This window comes from Mustela nivalis (assembly GCF_964662115.1).
Source record: "Mustela nivalis genome assembly, chromosome: 2".
In the NCBI taxonomy this organism is placed as follows: domain Eukaryota; kingdom Metazoa; phylum Chordata; class Mammalia; order Carnivora; family Mustelidae; genus Mustela; species Mustela nivalis.
Window position 1 is genome coordinate 155,800,742 of NC_139021.1, and position 14,331 is coordinate 155,815,072.

At 36.9% G+C, this 14,331-nt stretch overlaps 1 protein-coding gene across 32 annotated transcripts in view; it reads left to right on the forward strand.

Annotated features, from left to right (window-relative positions):
• The first annotated feature begins 2,803 nt into the window (after positions 1-2,803).
• Positions 2,804-14,331, forward strand: part of ZNF518A (zinc finger protein 518A) — a 28,035-nt gene continuing 16,507 nt past the window's right edge. For 4 of the 32 annotated variants that reach the window (XM_082722047.1, XM_082722053.1, XM_082722057.1 and 1 more), the window contains exons 1-4: positions 3,383-4,088; positions 5,797-5,879; positions 6,569-6,614; positions 7,026-7,130. The gene's annotated coding sequence lies outside the window, so the exon portion shown is untranslated. Of the gene's footprint in view, positions 3,299-3,367; positions 4,089-4,108; positions 5,348-5,796; positions 5,880-6,568; positions 6,615-7,025; positions 7,131-14,331 lie in introns of those variants that run through there. The other 28 variants (XM_082722056.1, XM_082722063.1, XM_082722060.1 and 25 more) reach the window with 19 other exon arrangements.

A 14,331-nucleotide genomic window follows, 5' to 3' on the forward strand; every position in this document is an offset into this window, starting at 1 on the left:
TCAATTATCTGTGCCATCTGTTCTCTTGCCCTCAGGATATAGGAATTCTTATAAAGAATTTGTGACTGGGGAAAGGGAGAGATACCCTAAATTATTTAGGGAAGGCCAATATAGTTTATATAGTTTAATGTTCTTCATAGTTGAATATAGTATCCACTGAAAGAACTAAGTCACTAAAGTGACTACATCTTTAATAACAACTTAATAAAAAGAGCAACATATCTAAAGTCTTAATCATCTAGGAAGTCTGAGTTGAGAGGAAACTGGCAGGGGTGCCCATCCTAAAAAGATTTTTCTCATCACCGGTTACAGTGTCCATTTCATTTCCTTTCCATTCCATTTTTGGAATTGCTCTGTTGAATCATGAAATCTTTTAGATATTACAAATCTCCTATCAAACTAGTTACTCCTTGAGGGATCACATCTTATTTATTACTAGCACAATTTCTGGCAGATAATAGGTATTCAAGAACATGTCTGCTGAATGAATATGAAGTAACATCCATACAGAGGATGTTGGTAAGAACTGTTCTTTTTTTATTATTAATTATTTTAATTAACATATAATGTATTATTTGCCCCCGGGGTACAGATCTGTGAATTGTCAGGCTTACATGCTTCACAGCACTCACCATTTCACATACACTCCCCAATGGTAAGGCCAGTTCTTGAAGCTCATGTTCAACTAACAACTGTTCAATAGCTTGAAGAGAGTAATCAGCCTATAATATTCTTGACCAAGAAGGGGGACCATTTTAATCTAGATTACCAGGCTCTTCATATCTTTATTTTTCCAGTTCCAATATACTTGGTTATATTATTGGAAATAGAAAGTTGGGACTTGAGTTGAGAGATCAGCAAAAAGGAGAGAGTCATTTTTCAGGGAAACTTACTCTTCAAATTAAATCATTTAATTCTTTAATTATAATTGTAACTGTTATCATCTATAGAATATCATATAATGCTTATGATATACCAAGCTCTGACTAAAAGTATGCTGTTTTTATAAATATATATTTATGTAAATATATAATAAATATTACAAATATTACATATGTATATATAGGCTTGTAACTTTATTGTGATATGGTGTTACCTATGATTCAGAGGTGTGAATCCTTAGAGTGAAATGTAATTCACACTTACATATTCTTTTTAGGAGAAAATTTCCCTGTCTTGAAGTGATCTGCTTCATGATACAAAGACCATGAATTATATTTTGAAAAGGAGAAAGAGGTTTGTAATCAAGATGGAAACTTTTGACTATCACCACCATTATCACTTCTACCATTTATTTACACTGTGGGTACAAAGGGGTTGATTACTCTCTATAATCTATCATCTGTTAGCTGTGCATTGCATAATTCTGTGAAGCTCAGAGATTAAATGTCCTCAGTTAGTAAATAGTAGATTCACATGTTCACAGAAATCAACTATTTAAAGGATTAAATTAGGTGCCCTATCTCCACTAATTATCCTTCTCAAGTATAAAATATCTTCTTAATCTATGATTCCATTTTCTCTCCTTTGTATTTTTTCTTTTTCTCTCTTTTAACATCTTCTTTCTTTCCTTTCCATTTCATTCCTTTTTTCTGTGCTAATCTAATGTTCAAATTCCAAAAAGAGGGCAAAAAAGTGAATAGAGGTTGTGTGATATACGTGGAGAAAGAAAAAGAGGGAAGAGAGAAGTTTGTGGTTGAATAATACCTTCTTCACTTAAGAAAAAAACCCACGCACTCCAATTCTTCCACATCATATATGCAGATTTGTAATGTTTTTAGATAAACATACATGTATAAATAAAAGTGAAGTTATAATGCAAATACTGTGGAGGAGAGGGGTGCAGTTTCTTAACCCGAAAAACAAAAAATAAACATTACATCAAACACAAACCAAACAATTCTGCTCACATTCCCAACTATCTTCTTTTTTGCTATTAAAAAAATACCAAAAAAAGCTCTTATCCTCTCTTTACTCTGAAATGCACATATGTGTGTGACCTGCATGCAAAGGAAGACCAGAGAGAGGGGGATGAAGCTTAATGCAAAATAAAATCCATTTTGTAAACATGTTATTTTACTTTATTTTCTAATAGCCTCCCTTTTGGTATTTACAGAAGATTTCTCCTTGTGTATTTTATACAGGCATATGAGTACAAGATATAGGAGTACATCAAATGTGGATTACTGCTCATCTGCCTTTTCCAGGAAGCATGGTATAGACCAGTAGACATAGTGTTAAGAAAGCTCCCCAAGGACAGTGAGGATTTGTCAGTGTGCTTTTCATTAAAGAATGCAGAAAGTGTTGTGTTTGGCTAAAGGTTGACATTTTCAAAAGCATATTCTTAGGACAATAAAACACGTTTAGGATAAACATTAAATTTTTATCTCATTTCAAAACACCATATATACTTCCTAAGAAAACAAGAAATACACAAAAAATGAAGACAATTCTATTGTAGTTCCACCCCAGTTGATTTTTTTAACACAGTTTTGCCATATTTATACATATGAAAGTATGTAATATGTTAAACATATAAAAAGTGAGATCAATAGGTTGACTTCCAGAAACACTCTACAAGAGAGAAGGGAAGCCATACTGGTCTTTGGGAGAAACCCAATCTTAGTACTAATTGACCTCTTGGTCCAGCCCAGTTCTGATGTTGCGGGATTCCTTTGATGGGGATAAAAGCTTCCCTTGTTTTAACGACAGTTTGCAGATCACTTCTTAAATGTGTACACGTTTGGAGTTCAGTAGGTCTTCCTGAGGAACTAGGGACACCTCCCTTCATTGATGTGGGTTGCAATTGCTGCTAAAACCTGGGAGTCAAAAGCAACGAGGGGGGTGGGGAGCCGCCATTTGCAAAACCGGAAATGATTAAAATCTCAGGGTTGAGACCATTCCCATTAAGTTAAGGCTTGCCAAGACCACAGTTCCTGCTTCTGTTGTCTACCCTGAAGAGCACAGAGTAGAGGTTTGTCTACCATAAGGTTGGCAGTAGAATCTCTCCAGCTTTTGAAGAGCACAGCGGGAGAGTGAGTCATTGGCGTGGCCGGCACCGGGTAAGCGCGCTAATTTGAGAGGTCAGCAGCGAGTCCAGCTCAATGGCCTAGTCTCGCAGGCTGAGGCTCGGACCCTGCCGGCCTCCGTCCTCTTCCGCTCGCCTCAGGTACAGCCCGGCAGATCCCTCCGCCGCAGCGTGCGCTCCCGGTAGCGCCGCGATCGGCTTTTCGGCAATACCCGGATGGAAGCGTAATGGCCGCCATCAGGGACTCACAGGCAATGGGGACCACGACAGGTATTCCCTATGAGCGGGGCCGCCCAGACTTGTTAGGATGTCGGGACTTCTAGATGGCCAGCCAGGGGGCAAAATGCGAGTTTGTGGGGGGTGTCAGGGTCCCCTGAACCGGCTCATGGTTCCGCCTCTTGTGATAGGAAGCGCCTGCTAAATAGTCCCGGCTATTCAGCGCTTCCGCCTAACTTGCCGCAAAGTTTTTCTAGAGAAGTCGCCTCTTTTACTCAGCGCTCCTGCAGGCTGCTAGAGCTAACCCTTCCTCTTCTTAGCTGGGTTTGCACTACGCTCGGGCCTTTTGAACTTTGCTTCTTCCACAGCCTAGGAGCTGGAGCGGTAGCGCGGCGACCGTGTGCCTCCGCGCGCCCGAGGGGAGCCGAACCCCGGAGGAAGGGGCGGATCGGGCGCGGTGTTTGGGACGGAGCGGGGCGCGCGGCGCTCGAAGCACCCACTCGGCGCATTTCGGGGCTGGTGGAGACAGCATGGGTACTGCTGCGACCGCACCCATCGAGCCGTAGATTCGCGGGCCCACGGGTGTCCGACTCGACGGCGTCCCCATTGTGGGTCCAGTCTCTGGTCATTGGAGGTCTTTTCTTGCATCTACGCTCAGCTCTCTGGCGCGCGCTCCCTCCTCCACAGAGTTGGCCAAAGGCGCCCTTCTTGCAGACCCCAACCACACCCAGTGGCCGATGGATTTCTTTGTAACTGGCTTTCTCACTTGTAGGGTCCATTTTGAGGCTGTTCTTAACATGGTGTCCTCATTGTCAAGTAGACAGTCTCTTCCTAGATGGATATGGTAATGGAGAATATATAGGGTGAATGTATATAAGGTGAAATGTTGTAACTCTTTTAAGTAGACCAACAAAACAGGGTAGCTTTAAGGTTCAGAATACAAAAGTTTAGGTTCAGTTTTGCTTAATTCGGGGGGGGGGGGTCGTTTAGTATTTGTGAGCTATTGTAGCCAAAACATTCGTTGGGTATGTTTGGATATCAAAAGTCTAAAAAACACCAGAAAAATAAAATAAGTCAATATTTAAGGAATTCGTAAGAATGCTGAACTTTGGTTATAGCAGTGGTGAAAAAGACACTAAACTGTACATCAGGATAGGAATTTCATTAACTTGAGTGACTGTGTTAGGTTTAGTTTACTGTTTTTTTGTTTTTTTATGCAGCCAGGGATCTGATTTGAGTGTACCTTAAAGTTAGTATTCTCAGGTTGAACAGATAGAAACCATTTAAGTTGAGGGAGTGAAATAACCTGACATTTTTCAAAGTTTTAGCTGCAAATCCATAGAAATGAATTTATTATCTTTTAGCAAAACTGTATGTTTCTGATACTTATAAAGGAAGACATTGCATTGGGTTAACATTTTTCAGGCTATTAGCATTTCATGAGGATGGTAAGCATAGTAGACCACGTTCATTTTTGTTAAAATTCTTATAAATAAGATGAGCCCCAAGTGTAGAAAATTGTTAACAAAAGGGGAGGGAGGGAAAAAATGCAGGTATCTGACCTGTTTTGCACATCCAGACTATTCCTTATTGTTGCAGTGAAAGTAAGAATCAATGTCAGTTCAAAATGTTATATCTGTTTTTATGGAAGGGTAAAAGAATATACAACCACAGTGAATACCTATCTGTGCATCAATATGTATGAACTTTTAAATGGTTGAGTTTTTTTTTTAGAAATTATTATCACACTTTAAATCCTATTCTGTTCTTTCTTTATAGTGTTATGTGGTTCCAAGTTTTTGTATCTTGAAGCATTCCAGAAGATATATTTTAGCATAAATACACAATTTGACTCCAGAATGTACTTTAAACATGTCCTTTAATGTACTTTTATTGTTACTTTTCTGTTTGGAGTTGTTCTTATGGAAGTATTGTCTGCTTTAGATCACTTAATACAACCTTTTGTGGGAGGGGAGGGGATGATGAAAGTTTTGAGTCTTGCTCAGTTATCTTCAGGGACTCTACCAGAAGTTTTGTGATAAAGCACTATAAGGAGAAGGAAAGAATTGTGGTGAAGTTGAAATTTTTATTATCTGATTCCAGGTGTGTAGGCTCTAAAAGTTTTAGTTCTGTATAGGGGTGTTGGCTTTACATGGTAAGCAATTTTCATGGGATGTTAGAAAGCACAAGTGAGTATAAAGAGGTAGTATGGTGGTAGTGGTAGTAGGATATCTGGCTTGGAATCAGATCTAGATTGTTCTAGGTTTGTGATTTTTTTGGCAAGATTCATTTTCCTGATCTTGAAATAAACAAAGAAAGTGAACTAGATTGAGCCTAACCTCCCTTCTAAACTTTGAGTTTTGTGATTTTTATAAATTTATGTTGTGTTATCATGGAGTAGCAATGATGGGTTATGGGCCAGAAGTGGAGAAGGTTTTCTTTTTCCTTTTAAATTTAAACACATAATATGAAGCATAATTGAATCAAGAGTATAAAAACATTCTTACAACAGGTTTTACAGTCAGTTTTAAAATCTTGGTCTTCATTTCCAGATATCGTCTCTTTTGATCACTGTTCCTGATTGTGGCTTTGTCCAAGCATTAAATTGCGTGCCTTTTGTTCCTTGAAGAAGGAGGTATGGTAAAGATTGAAGTATTACAGCATGTAGTCTATTAAGTAGTAAGTTAATATGTTTTGATATTGGACAAAATAAAGTAAAATACTTAATGTATACATAAGTTTCCTATAGTTTTATTTTTGGCCTATATACTAAAATACTAAAATACCTAAAATACTTACAGGTTTTCTTTTAATGTAAGCAAAAAAGGTCTTTTTGGTTTTGTAGTATATTATTTAATACTCCATTATTGAGGTAATGATAGTTTTAACTATATTCTTCTAAATATTAAGACAGCATTAAAGTCTTCTGGGTAATGAACGATGGGGTTACATATGGTAGAAAGATGTTTTGAAGTTGTATAAATGACCAGAACAGTGTTTGTGTTTTGCTCTAATAAGTGCAAAGTAATGCACCTAAAGAAAAGCTGAAATATATTTATATTATGATTAATGGCATCTACATTATGAGTCAGAAAAGGTACTTGGGAATCACTGTGGAGTTATGACTGGTTTCCTGAAGGCAATCTTTTGAATATTCTGGTGTGAACAGAAAGAAGGAAAAAAAAAAAAAATCTGCCATCAAATCCATGGTATTATAAGGAAAGCTTTGTTTGCATACTTAGTGGAAAATATTGTACCCTTGTACAAAAACATGGTTTATCTACCCTTGAAACACAAGTGTCTCTTACTGTTTGTTTTGGATAGGTACTGGGATACCACAGTTATCATATAATTCCTCTCACCAAATACAGTAAGTGTACCCATAAATATAACCCTAAATTAGAACTAAGATTATTTACATAACTACTGAAATAGCTGAAGTAGACTAAACCAACTTAAGTTATTACTTCAGTAATCATAACAATGTTTTGCCATTAGTTTTTCTAGAGGATAACTTTGTTTTCAGGGTCATTTTTCACAAAGTCAGGAATGTTTTATTTTATTAGAAGTTAATGTCTAACAACTCAGTACAGTGAGTAGAGAGTGGCAAAGTTTAGATACTGGCTACTTACCTGTGTTCATTTATATATGTAATTGCTTCCTACATAACATCTGTTTGCCCTCTTACTGAGTTAGGTTCACATGGGTACTGTGTTGTTCCTGAATAAAGTAAATGCTGAGAGCTAAGAATTTTCTTTACTGTGTTTGATCCAACTCTCAGAAAAAGTAATATGATGAAGAATGAAAACTTCAAGTAATGAAGTAAACAAGAGGCTGCTCTATGATGACTGACCAAAATGATTTGGATTATTCCATCTTAAAAATTGTGAGCAAAGTCTGACTAAATTTTAAAATCACTATTGGTTTGACTGCATGAAACAGATATCAGAATATCAGAATGAAGTTGCATGACTTGACGCTTAGGATAATTAAGTAGGTTTCACCTGGGTCTCATTTCAAGAAATGGTAATAGCTAAAAAATACTGGTTTCACAGAAATTCAAATAATTTCACAGTGTGGTAAAATCATCACTGATTCCTAATTAAAATTGAGTTGTTAAAAGGTTATAGCTGGTATGGGCTCCTGGGTGGCTCAGTGGGTTAAGCCGCTGCCTTCGGCTCAGGTCATGATCTCAGGGTCCTGGGATCAAGTCCCGCATCGGGCTCTCTGCTCAGCAGGGGCCTGCTTCCCTCTCTCTCTCTCTGCCTGCCTCTCCATCTAGTTGTTATTTCTCTCTGTCAAATAAATAAATAAAAATCTTTAAAAAAAAAAAAAAAAGGTTATAGCTGGTAGAAAAAGAAATATGTATTTGTTGACCTTGAACAACACAGGGATTAGGGAAACTGACCCCCTACGCAGTTGAAAATCTGCATGTATTCTTTTGACTTCTTTAAAACTTAATTACTATAATCCCTCTGTTGACTGGAAGACTTACTGATATCATGAATATTTGATTAACATGTTGTTATATATATTAGATACTGTGTTCTTAATAACATGATAGTAAAGTAGTCTAGAGAAGAGCAAATGTTATTAAAATCATAAGGAAGAGAAAAATATATTTATAGTACTATACTGTATCAAAAAAATCTGTGTGCAAGTGGACCTGCGTGGTTCAAAGCTGTCTTGTTCAAGGGTCAGCTGCATATTAATTTTATCAACTCAGTATCTCTTCGTTTGGGGAGCCATCTCTCCCCTATTATGAGTGGTTAGTAGGCCAATCATATAGTCTTATAACCCAAGCCTAGTCATCCCTATTGAAATAGTGATGGCCTGTTAAGCAGAATCTTGATAATTAAGAATCCTTCTTTGGAATTGATGTATGAATCCTAAGAGAAAGATCTTCCCTTTTCTCTAAAGTTACTAATGGGGTAGGGTGTTAGTGACATTCTTCCCCACATGTATGAGGACCCCATCTATAGTAGGAAAAAGTTGAAGCCATATGGAAATGGGAGACGGGTGGCAATAGCATGCCAGTTTCAGTTCTAGAGACAATGGTTAAGAGTATCTGTGGTTTTCTTTTGATTCTGTCAGTTACCATGGTGTCCTTCCCCATCCTCTGTGCCAAAATTTTGTATATAAAATAGTTTGAATTGGATTGCAGCAGAAAATGTTCTAATGGATATTTGGCCCTAATCCATTTAGGATCTGTGGCTTCACATTGATCATATCCATCCACAGTTTCCCCTTTTCTTCCACCTTATGAAAGATTCCCATCACTCATCATTCATGTATATATTCAGTCCTTCATTCAACATACAAACATTTGTTGAGTGTCTGCAATGTACAAGTATGTGCAACTGTCTGGATAGTCAAGCATTTTACCTGCTAGCTGAGTGGATGGTGGACTTCCTTTAATGTAGCATGTTTTTATAGATTTAGGTTACACCAATCAATAAGTGTGTGTTCAGAGTAATTAGTGCTGTGCCAGCATTTTAGTAATATGAAAGAATAAAAGGAATTCTTTGCCTTCAGAGGGCTTATAGTTTATTTAAGGAACCCAGATTAACATATATGAAATAATACAAACAGCAGATAAATGAATGCATGATTGTATGGTATGGATTTTAAGTCTGAGTTCTGATAGAAAAGAAATTAGTGAGGGACTGGCAGGTTTCTTGAAGGAAGTATCACAGCAAATGGGTTTTAACTTATGAATCAAGTTTTGTTAGGCATGGAATAATTGGGGAAAGGATGGAGTTGAAAATGACTGAGGGCTGATCAAGATGGCGTGGAGGTTGGTTTGACTGTAACAAATGTATTTTGGGGGAGTGAAAGGTACTGAGATACAAGGTTGAGTATTATAGGTAAATTCATGTGTGAGGCATTTGGAAAGCCAAACATATTTTCTTTTCTGATAAGGTAGGGATTTCTTTGAATAAAATGTTTATATTTCTTTTAAGTGTGATGCCACTTTTTGTGATGCTAAGATACAAATTAAGTGTAATCCAGTGATGGAAATTTACTTGTGGAAAAGATCTTGTTATATTTCTCTGCCTTGAAATTAAAAAAAAAAAACACAGTCATTAACCTACAGTGCTGTTCTGTTTTATATGTTATATGCATATAATATATATAAAATTGGTTTTTTCTTTTTATTTGTCCCCTTTTTTTGAGAGATCTCATAGTAACTGTCAAAACCATATCCTTCCTGTAGAGATACAGCCAGTTCAAAACTAATGTTGCAGTAGATGTAAAAACATTCTGAGAGAGATAAAGAATGAAATTAATGTTTGATTACTCATAATAATACTTGTTTTGAGCTCCAGATACTAGGAATGATATGTAGGTTAATTCTTCCATTAAATGCTGTTGTCTTCTTAACCTTCTTTATTCAATAACCAGTTAGCTGATCTTCAACTCAAAAGAGTTAACATTTGGAACATTCCTATTTACCAGGTTTGGCAAACTTTTGCTGTAAATGGCCAGATAGTATATATTTTAGGTTTTGTGGGCAAGGTGGTTTCTTTGGGCCTATCCTATGCTATTGTAACATGATAGCAGCCATAGGCAATATGTAAATGAATGAATGTGGCTATGTTCTAATGATACTTAATTTACAAAAAAAGGCAGCAGGCTACATTTGGCCCACAGGCTGTTGGCTGTGGACCACCTATCATAGACTTAATGAGGCATTTCATTCGACAGCTTCTCATGCTCACATTTTCCCATTATCCTCCTCTGTAGTAACTATAGATCAATTATTTTATTATTTTCTAAGTTCACCTCTTCCACTTGTTCAGTAGATCCTACGCCTTCTCATCCTGGGAAGGACATTACTACTGCTGCTCTGTTTTTTCTCCTTCATCATCAGTTTTTCAGTGTAATTTCTCCCAGTTTTAAAAAACAAAACAAGAAAATAACACTACTTCAGTTCTTGTCTTGGTTTTTTTATACTAAAACTCCTTAAAAGAGTTGTCTGTATTCATCTCCACTTCCTTTCTTCCCATTTCCTCTTAAATCTGTGCTAGTCAGCCCTTCTACAGGGCTAGTCTATGTCACCAGTGGTCTTGACATTAAATCCAGTTGTCAGTTCTCACTCCTGATCTTGCTTGACAGAGTTGATCAGTCCCTGATCTGGGAAACTCTTTACTTTGCTTTCAGGATACCACTCTCCTAACTTACTCACTGGTCATTCCTTCCATTCTTACTAGTTGGTTTTTTCTTCTCTTTTTACTATAAATGTTGTAGTATCTTGAGGCTTAGCCCTTAGACTTCTCTCCGTGTGTACTTATTCCTTGGTGATTTTATTCAGTTCTGAATACATAAATATATACACACCCCAGTGACTCCAAAAATTTTATTTTACCCCAAGGTCTGTGTATTCTCTGTTCAGCTACACATCCACATTTTCACTTGAATATCAACTAGATCTCTCAAATTCTGTATGGCTAAAACTGAACTCTGATATACTTTTTATACTTAGTGTTTTCAAATAGTCTTTCTATATTAATAAATAGCAATTCATTTCTTCCGGTTGCTGATGTTAGGACTTTAAGAGTTAATCCTTAACACACCCTCTCTCTTCACAGACCAGATTTAGTCTGTCAGCATATCTTTTGGCTAGGTCATCACAGCATATCCACCATCTAACCATGCCTCATTGTCTCCACCAAAGTCACCACCATTGTCTCATGTCACCATATCTCTCTCCTGACATTTGTAGTATAATTATCTCTGAACTGGTCTTCTGGCTTTCACTCTTACCTCCTTCCCAGATACTCTGTTCTTAACATTGCAGCCAAATTGATCTCTAAAAAAATCATTCAGCTTATGTTATTTCTCTACCCCAAGTGCTCCAGTAGCTTCCCATCTCATTTATAGTAAAACCAGAGTCTTTTTGGTGTCCCTCAGGCCTTGTTCCAGTTCCATTACTTCTTTGACTTCATCTCCTACTGCTTTCCCTCTAGTGTTTTCTGTTTCAGTCATACTGACATTCTTCCTAGTCTCTGAACATGTTAGGCACACTCTACACTCAGTGTTAGCACTTACTATTTTCTTCTCTCGGAATGCTTTCTGCCTCCACTTCTTAGGATCTTGGCTCAAATAAGACTTTTTCAAATGAGGGCTACCTGACTTTACATTAATTGCAACTCTCTAGTTCTGCCTGTTTTTCTCTGCTTTATTTTTCTCTGTAGCACTTGGGAAGTTTGAATATATTAAATAATTTACTTACTTTATCACCTAAATAACTAGCAGAGTGTAATGTCCATGAGGTGAGGGATTTTTGTCTGTCTTATTCACTGCTGTATTTTCAGTGTTTCGAAGAGAGACTGGCACAGATTTGGTGCTAGCTACATGGTCAACACTATGCCAGATGTTGGTGATACAGCAAAAAACATGACAGATGTGTTCCTTGTGTTTATACAGCTTTTATTCCAGTGGTGGAGACAGATAGAAAATAAACTGGCAAATACATAAAATATTCCCAGAGTGTTACAAAAAAGAAATGCAAGAGGTTTAGATAGGGAATAATTTTTTTCTTTTTGAGAAGTGATGCTTTATAGGTTGGGGAAGGCCTTTCTTGAGGTGATGATATTTGAGCTGAGACCTAAAAGATGAGAAAGATCTAGCCATTTGAAGAATAGAAAGAACAGTTCAAGCAGGGAATAGCAGGTGCAAAGGCCCGAGATAGGAAAAGAGTATTTGAGGAACTGAGAGACTATCTGTGGTAGCTTGCTGGAGTTATAGTTACAGATGAGGAGAGTGGTGTGAGGTGAAGTTTAAAAAGGAGGTTACAGTACCAGATGTCACTGCTCCTTGTAAGCCTTGGCAGAGATTAAATTTTATTTTAAGTGCTTTGGGAAGCCACTGCAGATTTTAAAGCAGGGAGCATAGTGATCTATTTTATAATAAGATCACGTTTGCTCCTGTGTGGAGAATGGATTCGGAGGAAGGTGGTGGGCAAGAGGGAAGTGTGAATGCCATTTAGAAGGTTATTTTAATCCAAGTTACAGATGACAGTGGACTGAGATGATGACAGTAGAGATGGAGAGAAGAAGAATTCAAGATGTTTTTTGGGGATGGAATTGACAGGTCTTGCTTATGGATTAGCGTGGGAGTAGGGGAAAGAGGATGCAGGATGATTCCTTGACTTCTGAGATGAGTAACTGTATGGATTGTGGTGCTATATTACTAATGTGGGGAAGCCTGGGAAGTAGAATTTGCTTCTGTCAGAGACAGGTGATTTTGGGGGCCAGAGAAAAATTGTATAGTTTGTATTATTGTGGGACGCTGAGGGTAAATGGGAAACATGTTGATGCGTGTTGTCCCAGTCAGATAGCCATAAATTTTTCTATTCCCCGCACCGTGGGTTCCAAAATCTTAAGTAAAATCTGCCTGATCTACATCATTGCCACAGCAAAATGACAGAAGAAAAGCACAAGAGATGAAATAATCTTTCTCCTTCCCATACTAAATTGAGTGGTTTCTGTTTTACTTTGGGTGGATTACTTCTGATTTTTCTCCCAGTTTCCACATACTGAAAATGTGATTTCTGAAGGGCTGATAGAGTGCGTGCATGTGTGTGTGTGAAGTCAAATTCCATTACAGCAAAAAAGTTTACATGACCTGTAGCATTTGCTATAAAGTAATTTAATCTAAAGTCACGGAAGTCAGATATTTTGGTTGCAAGTAAAAGAATAAATGCGTCAGGAGTGTGTTAGGACCCTGTGTACCAATAGTCTTGGTTTTTGTGAGGGATAAATGAAAAATATAAAATAGAACTTGCCTTTAAGAAGATTATGAATTACCTTGGGAGGTAAAACTTAAAAATGAAACGTTGTGACTATAAAGCAGCATAATGAAATGGTGAGCAATGGTTGTACTTTAAATGGATATTCAGAGAAGGGAGAGATTTGTGTGTATTGCAGGTTTCATGTCCCTATAGGAGATAGATTTAGAAAGGAAGTTCAACCAGTATTGAGAAGATAGAAGGGGATGACAAGCCTGGTGAAAGGAAATAGGATAAAAAAGTGAATAAAGGTGTATGTATAGGGGAGTGGAAAACATCTTTAAATATTGGGCACTGTACACTATATATGTAGTCATTGTGTCAGTAATAAGAAAGAAGATTAACCTGAACCAGGAACTGCTTCTATATTTTAACTTTTGATTTGGGACCTTTGATTTGGGACTCCTTCATAATTGTATACCAATCAGTGTTACCAGCCTACCTGAGTGGTACATGGCTCACATGTATCCTAGCATTTTGAATCTCTCTGTATCTGTCCTTAATTACATTAGCATATTTAGCTCTTCATTTCTCTTTTCTGTGTTTAAGTTGCTTATTAGGCCATGATTTGGCGAGAGCTGCCTTTTATTATATCTATTAATTCTACAAAATGTATTCTTTCACTTAAAATATGATAAATATTACCCCTACAGATAAACTTTTTAAAAACTTGAAGCAGCTACCAAAAAAAGTAAGCCCAGAATGTGTTTCACGTCATGAAAAGATTATTATTTTGAAGGCACTATAAGTTTCTGCTTTTAAACGAAGTTTTAGGTTTTTTTGTAATTTTCTTCTAGATCCCTCTTAGGCAGAACCTTAGGTTTTTTCAGTAAGCTCTTCTTGCTGCATGCTTCTTTTGTTTTATTTCTAGTTATATATTCATATGAGTGTTTTGAATTCAGTTATCTCTGTAGAAAAGAATTCGATGACTCAAGGAATGAAATTGTTATACAAAATAATGGCTAATTATATTAGTCCTTCGGTCTTTGTGATGTGACGTTAGGTTATAGAGCTACATGCTGAGTTACAAATTAGGGGAAGCTAAAATCAGAGTTTTTTTAGTTCTTCAATGCTTAAGCAACAAGAATTTAATAAAGAGCATATAGATTCTTTTTATATCATTTCAATAAAGCTGAAGACTATAGAATGTCTTTGCTTTGTAATCTGTTGTAGAAAGCAAATGAAACTCTAGGAATGGTGCTTTTTGATTTACTGTACTCTATTCAGTTGTTTCTTATCCTTGGCATTTCACTTTGGGAATCATCTTTTTAAAATTTCTCTGCAATTCCTAACC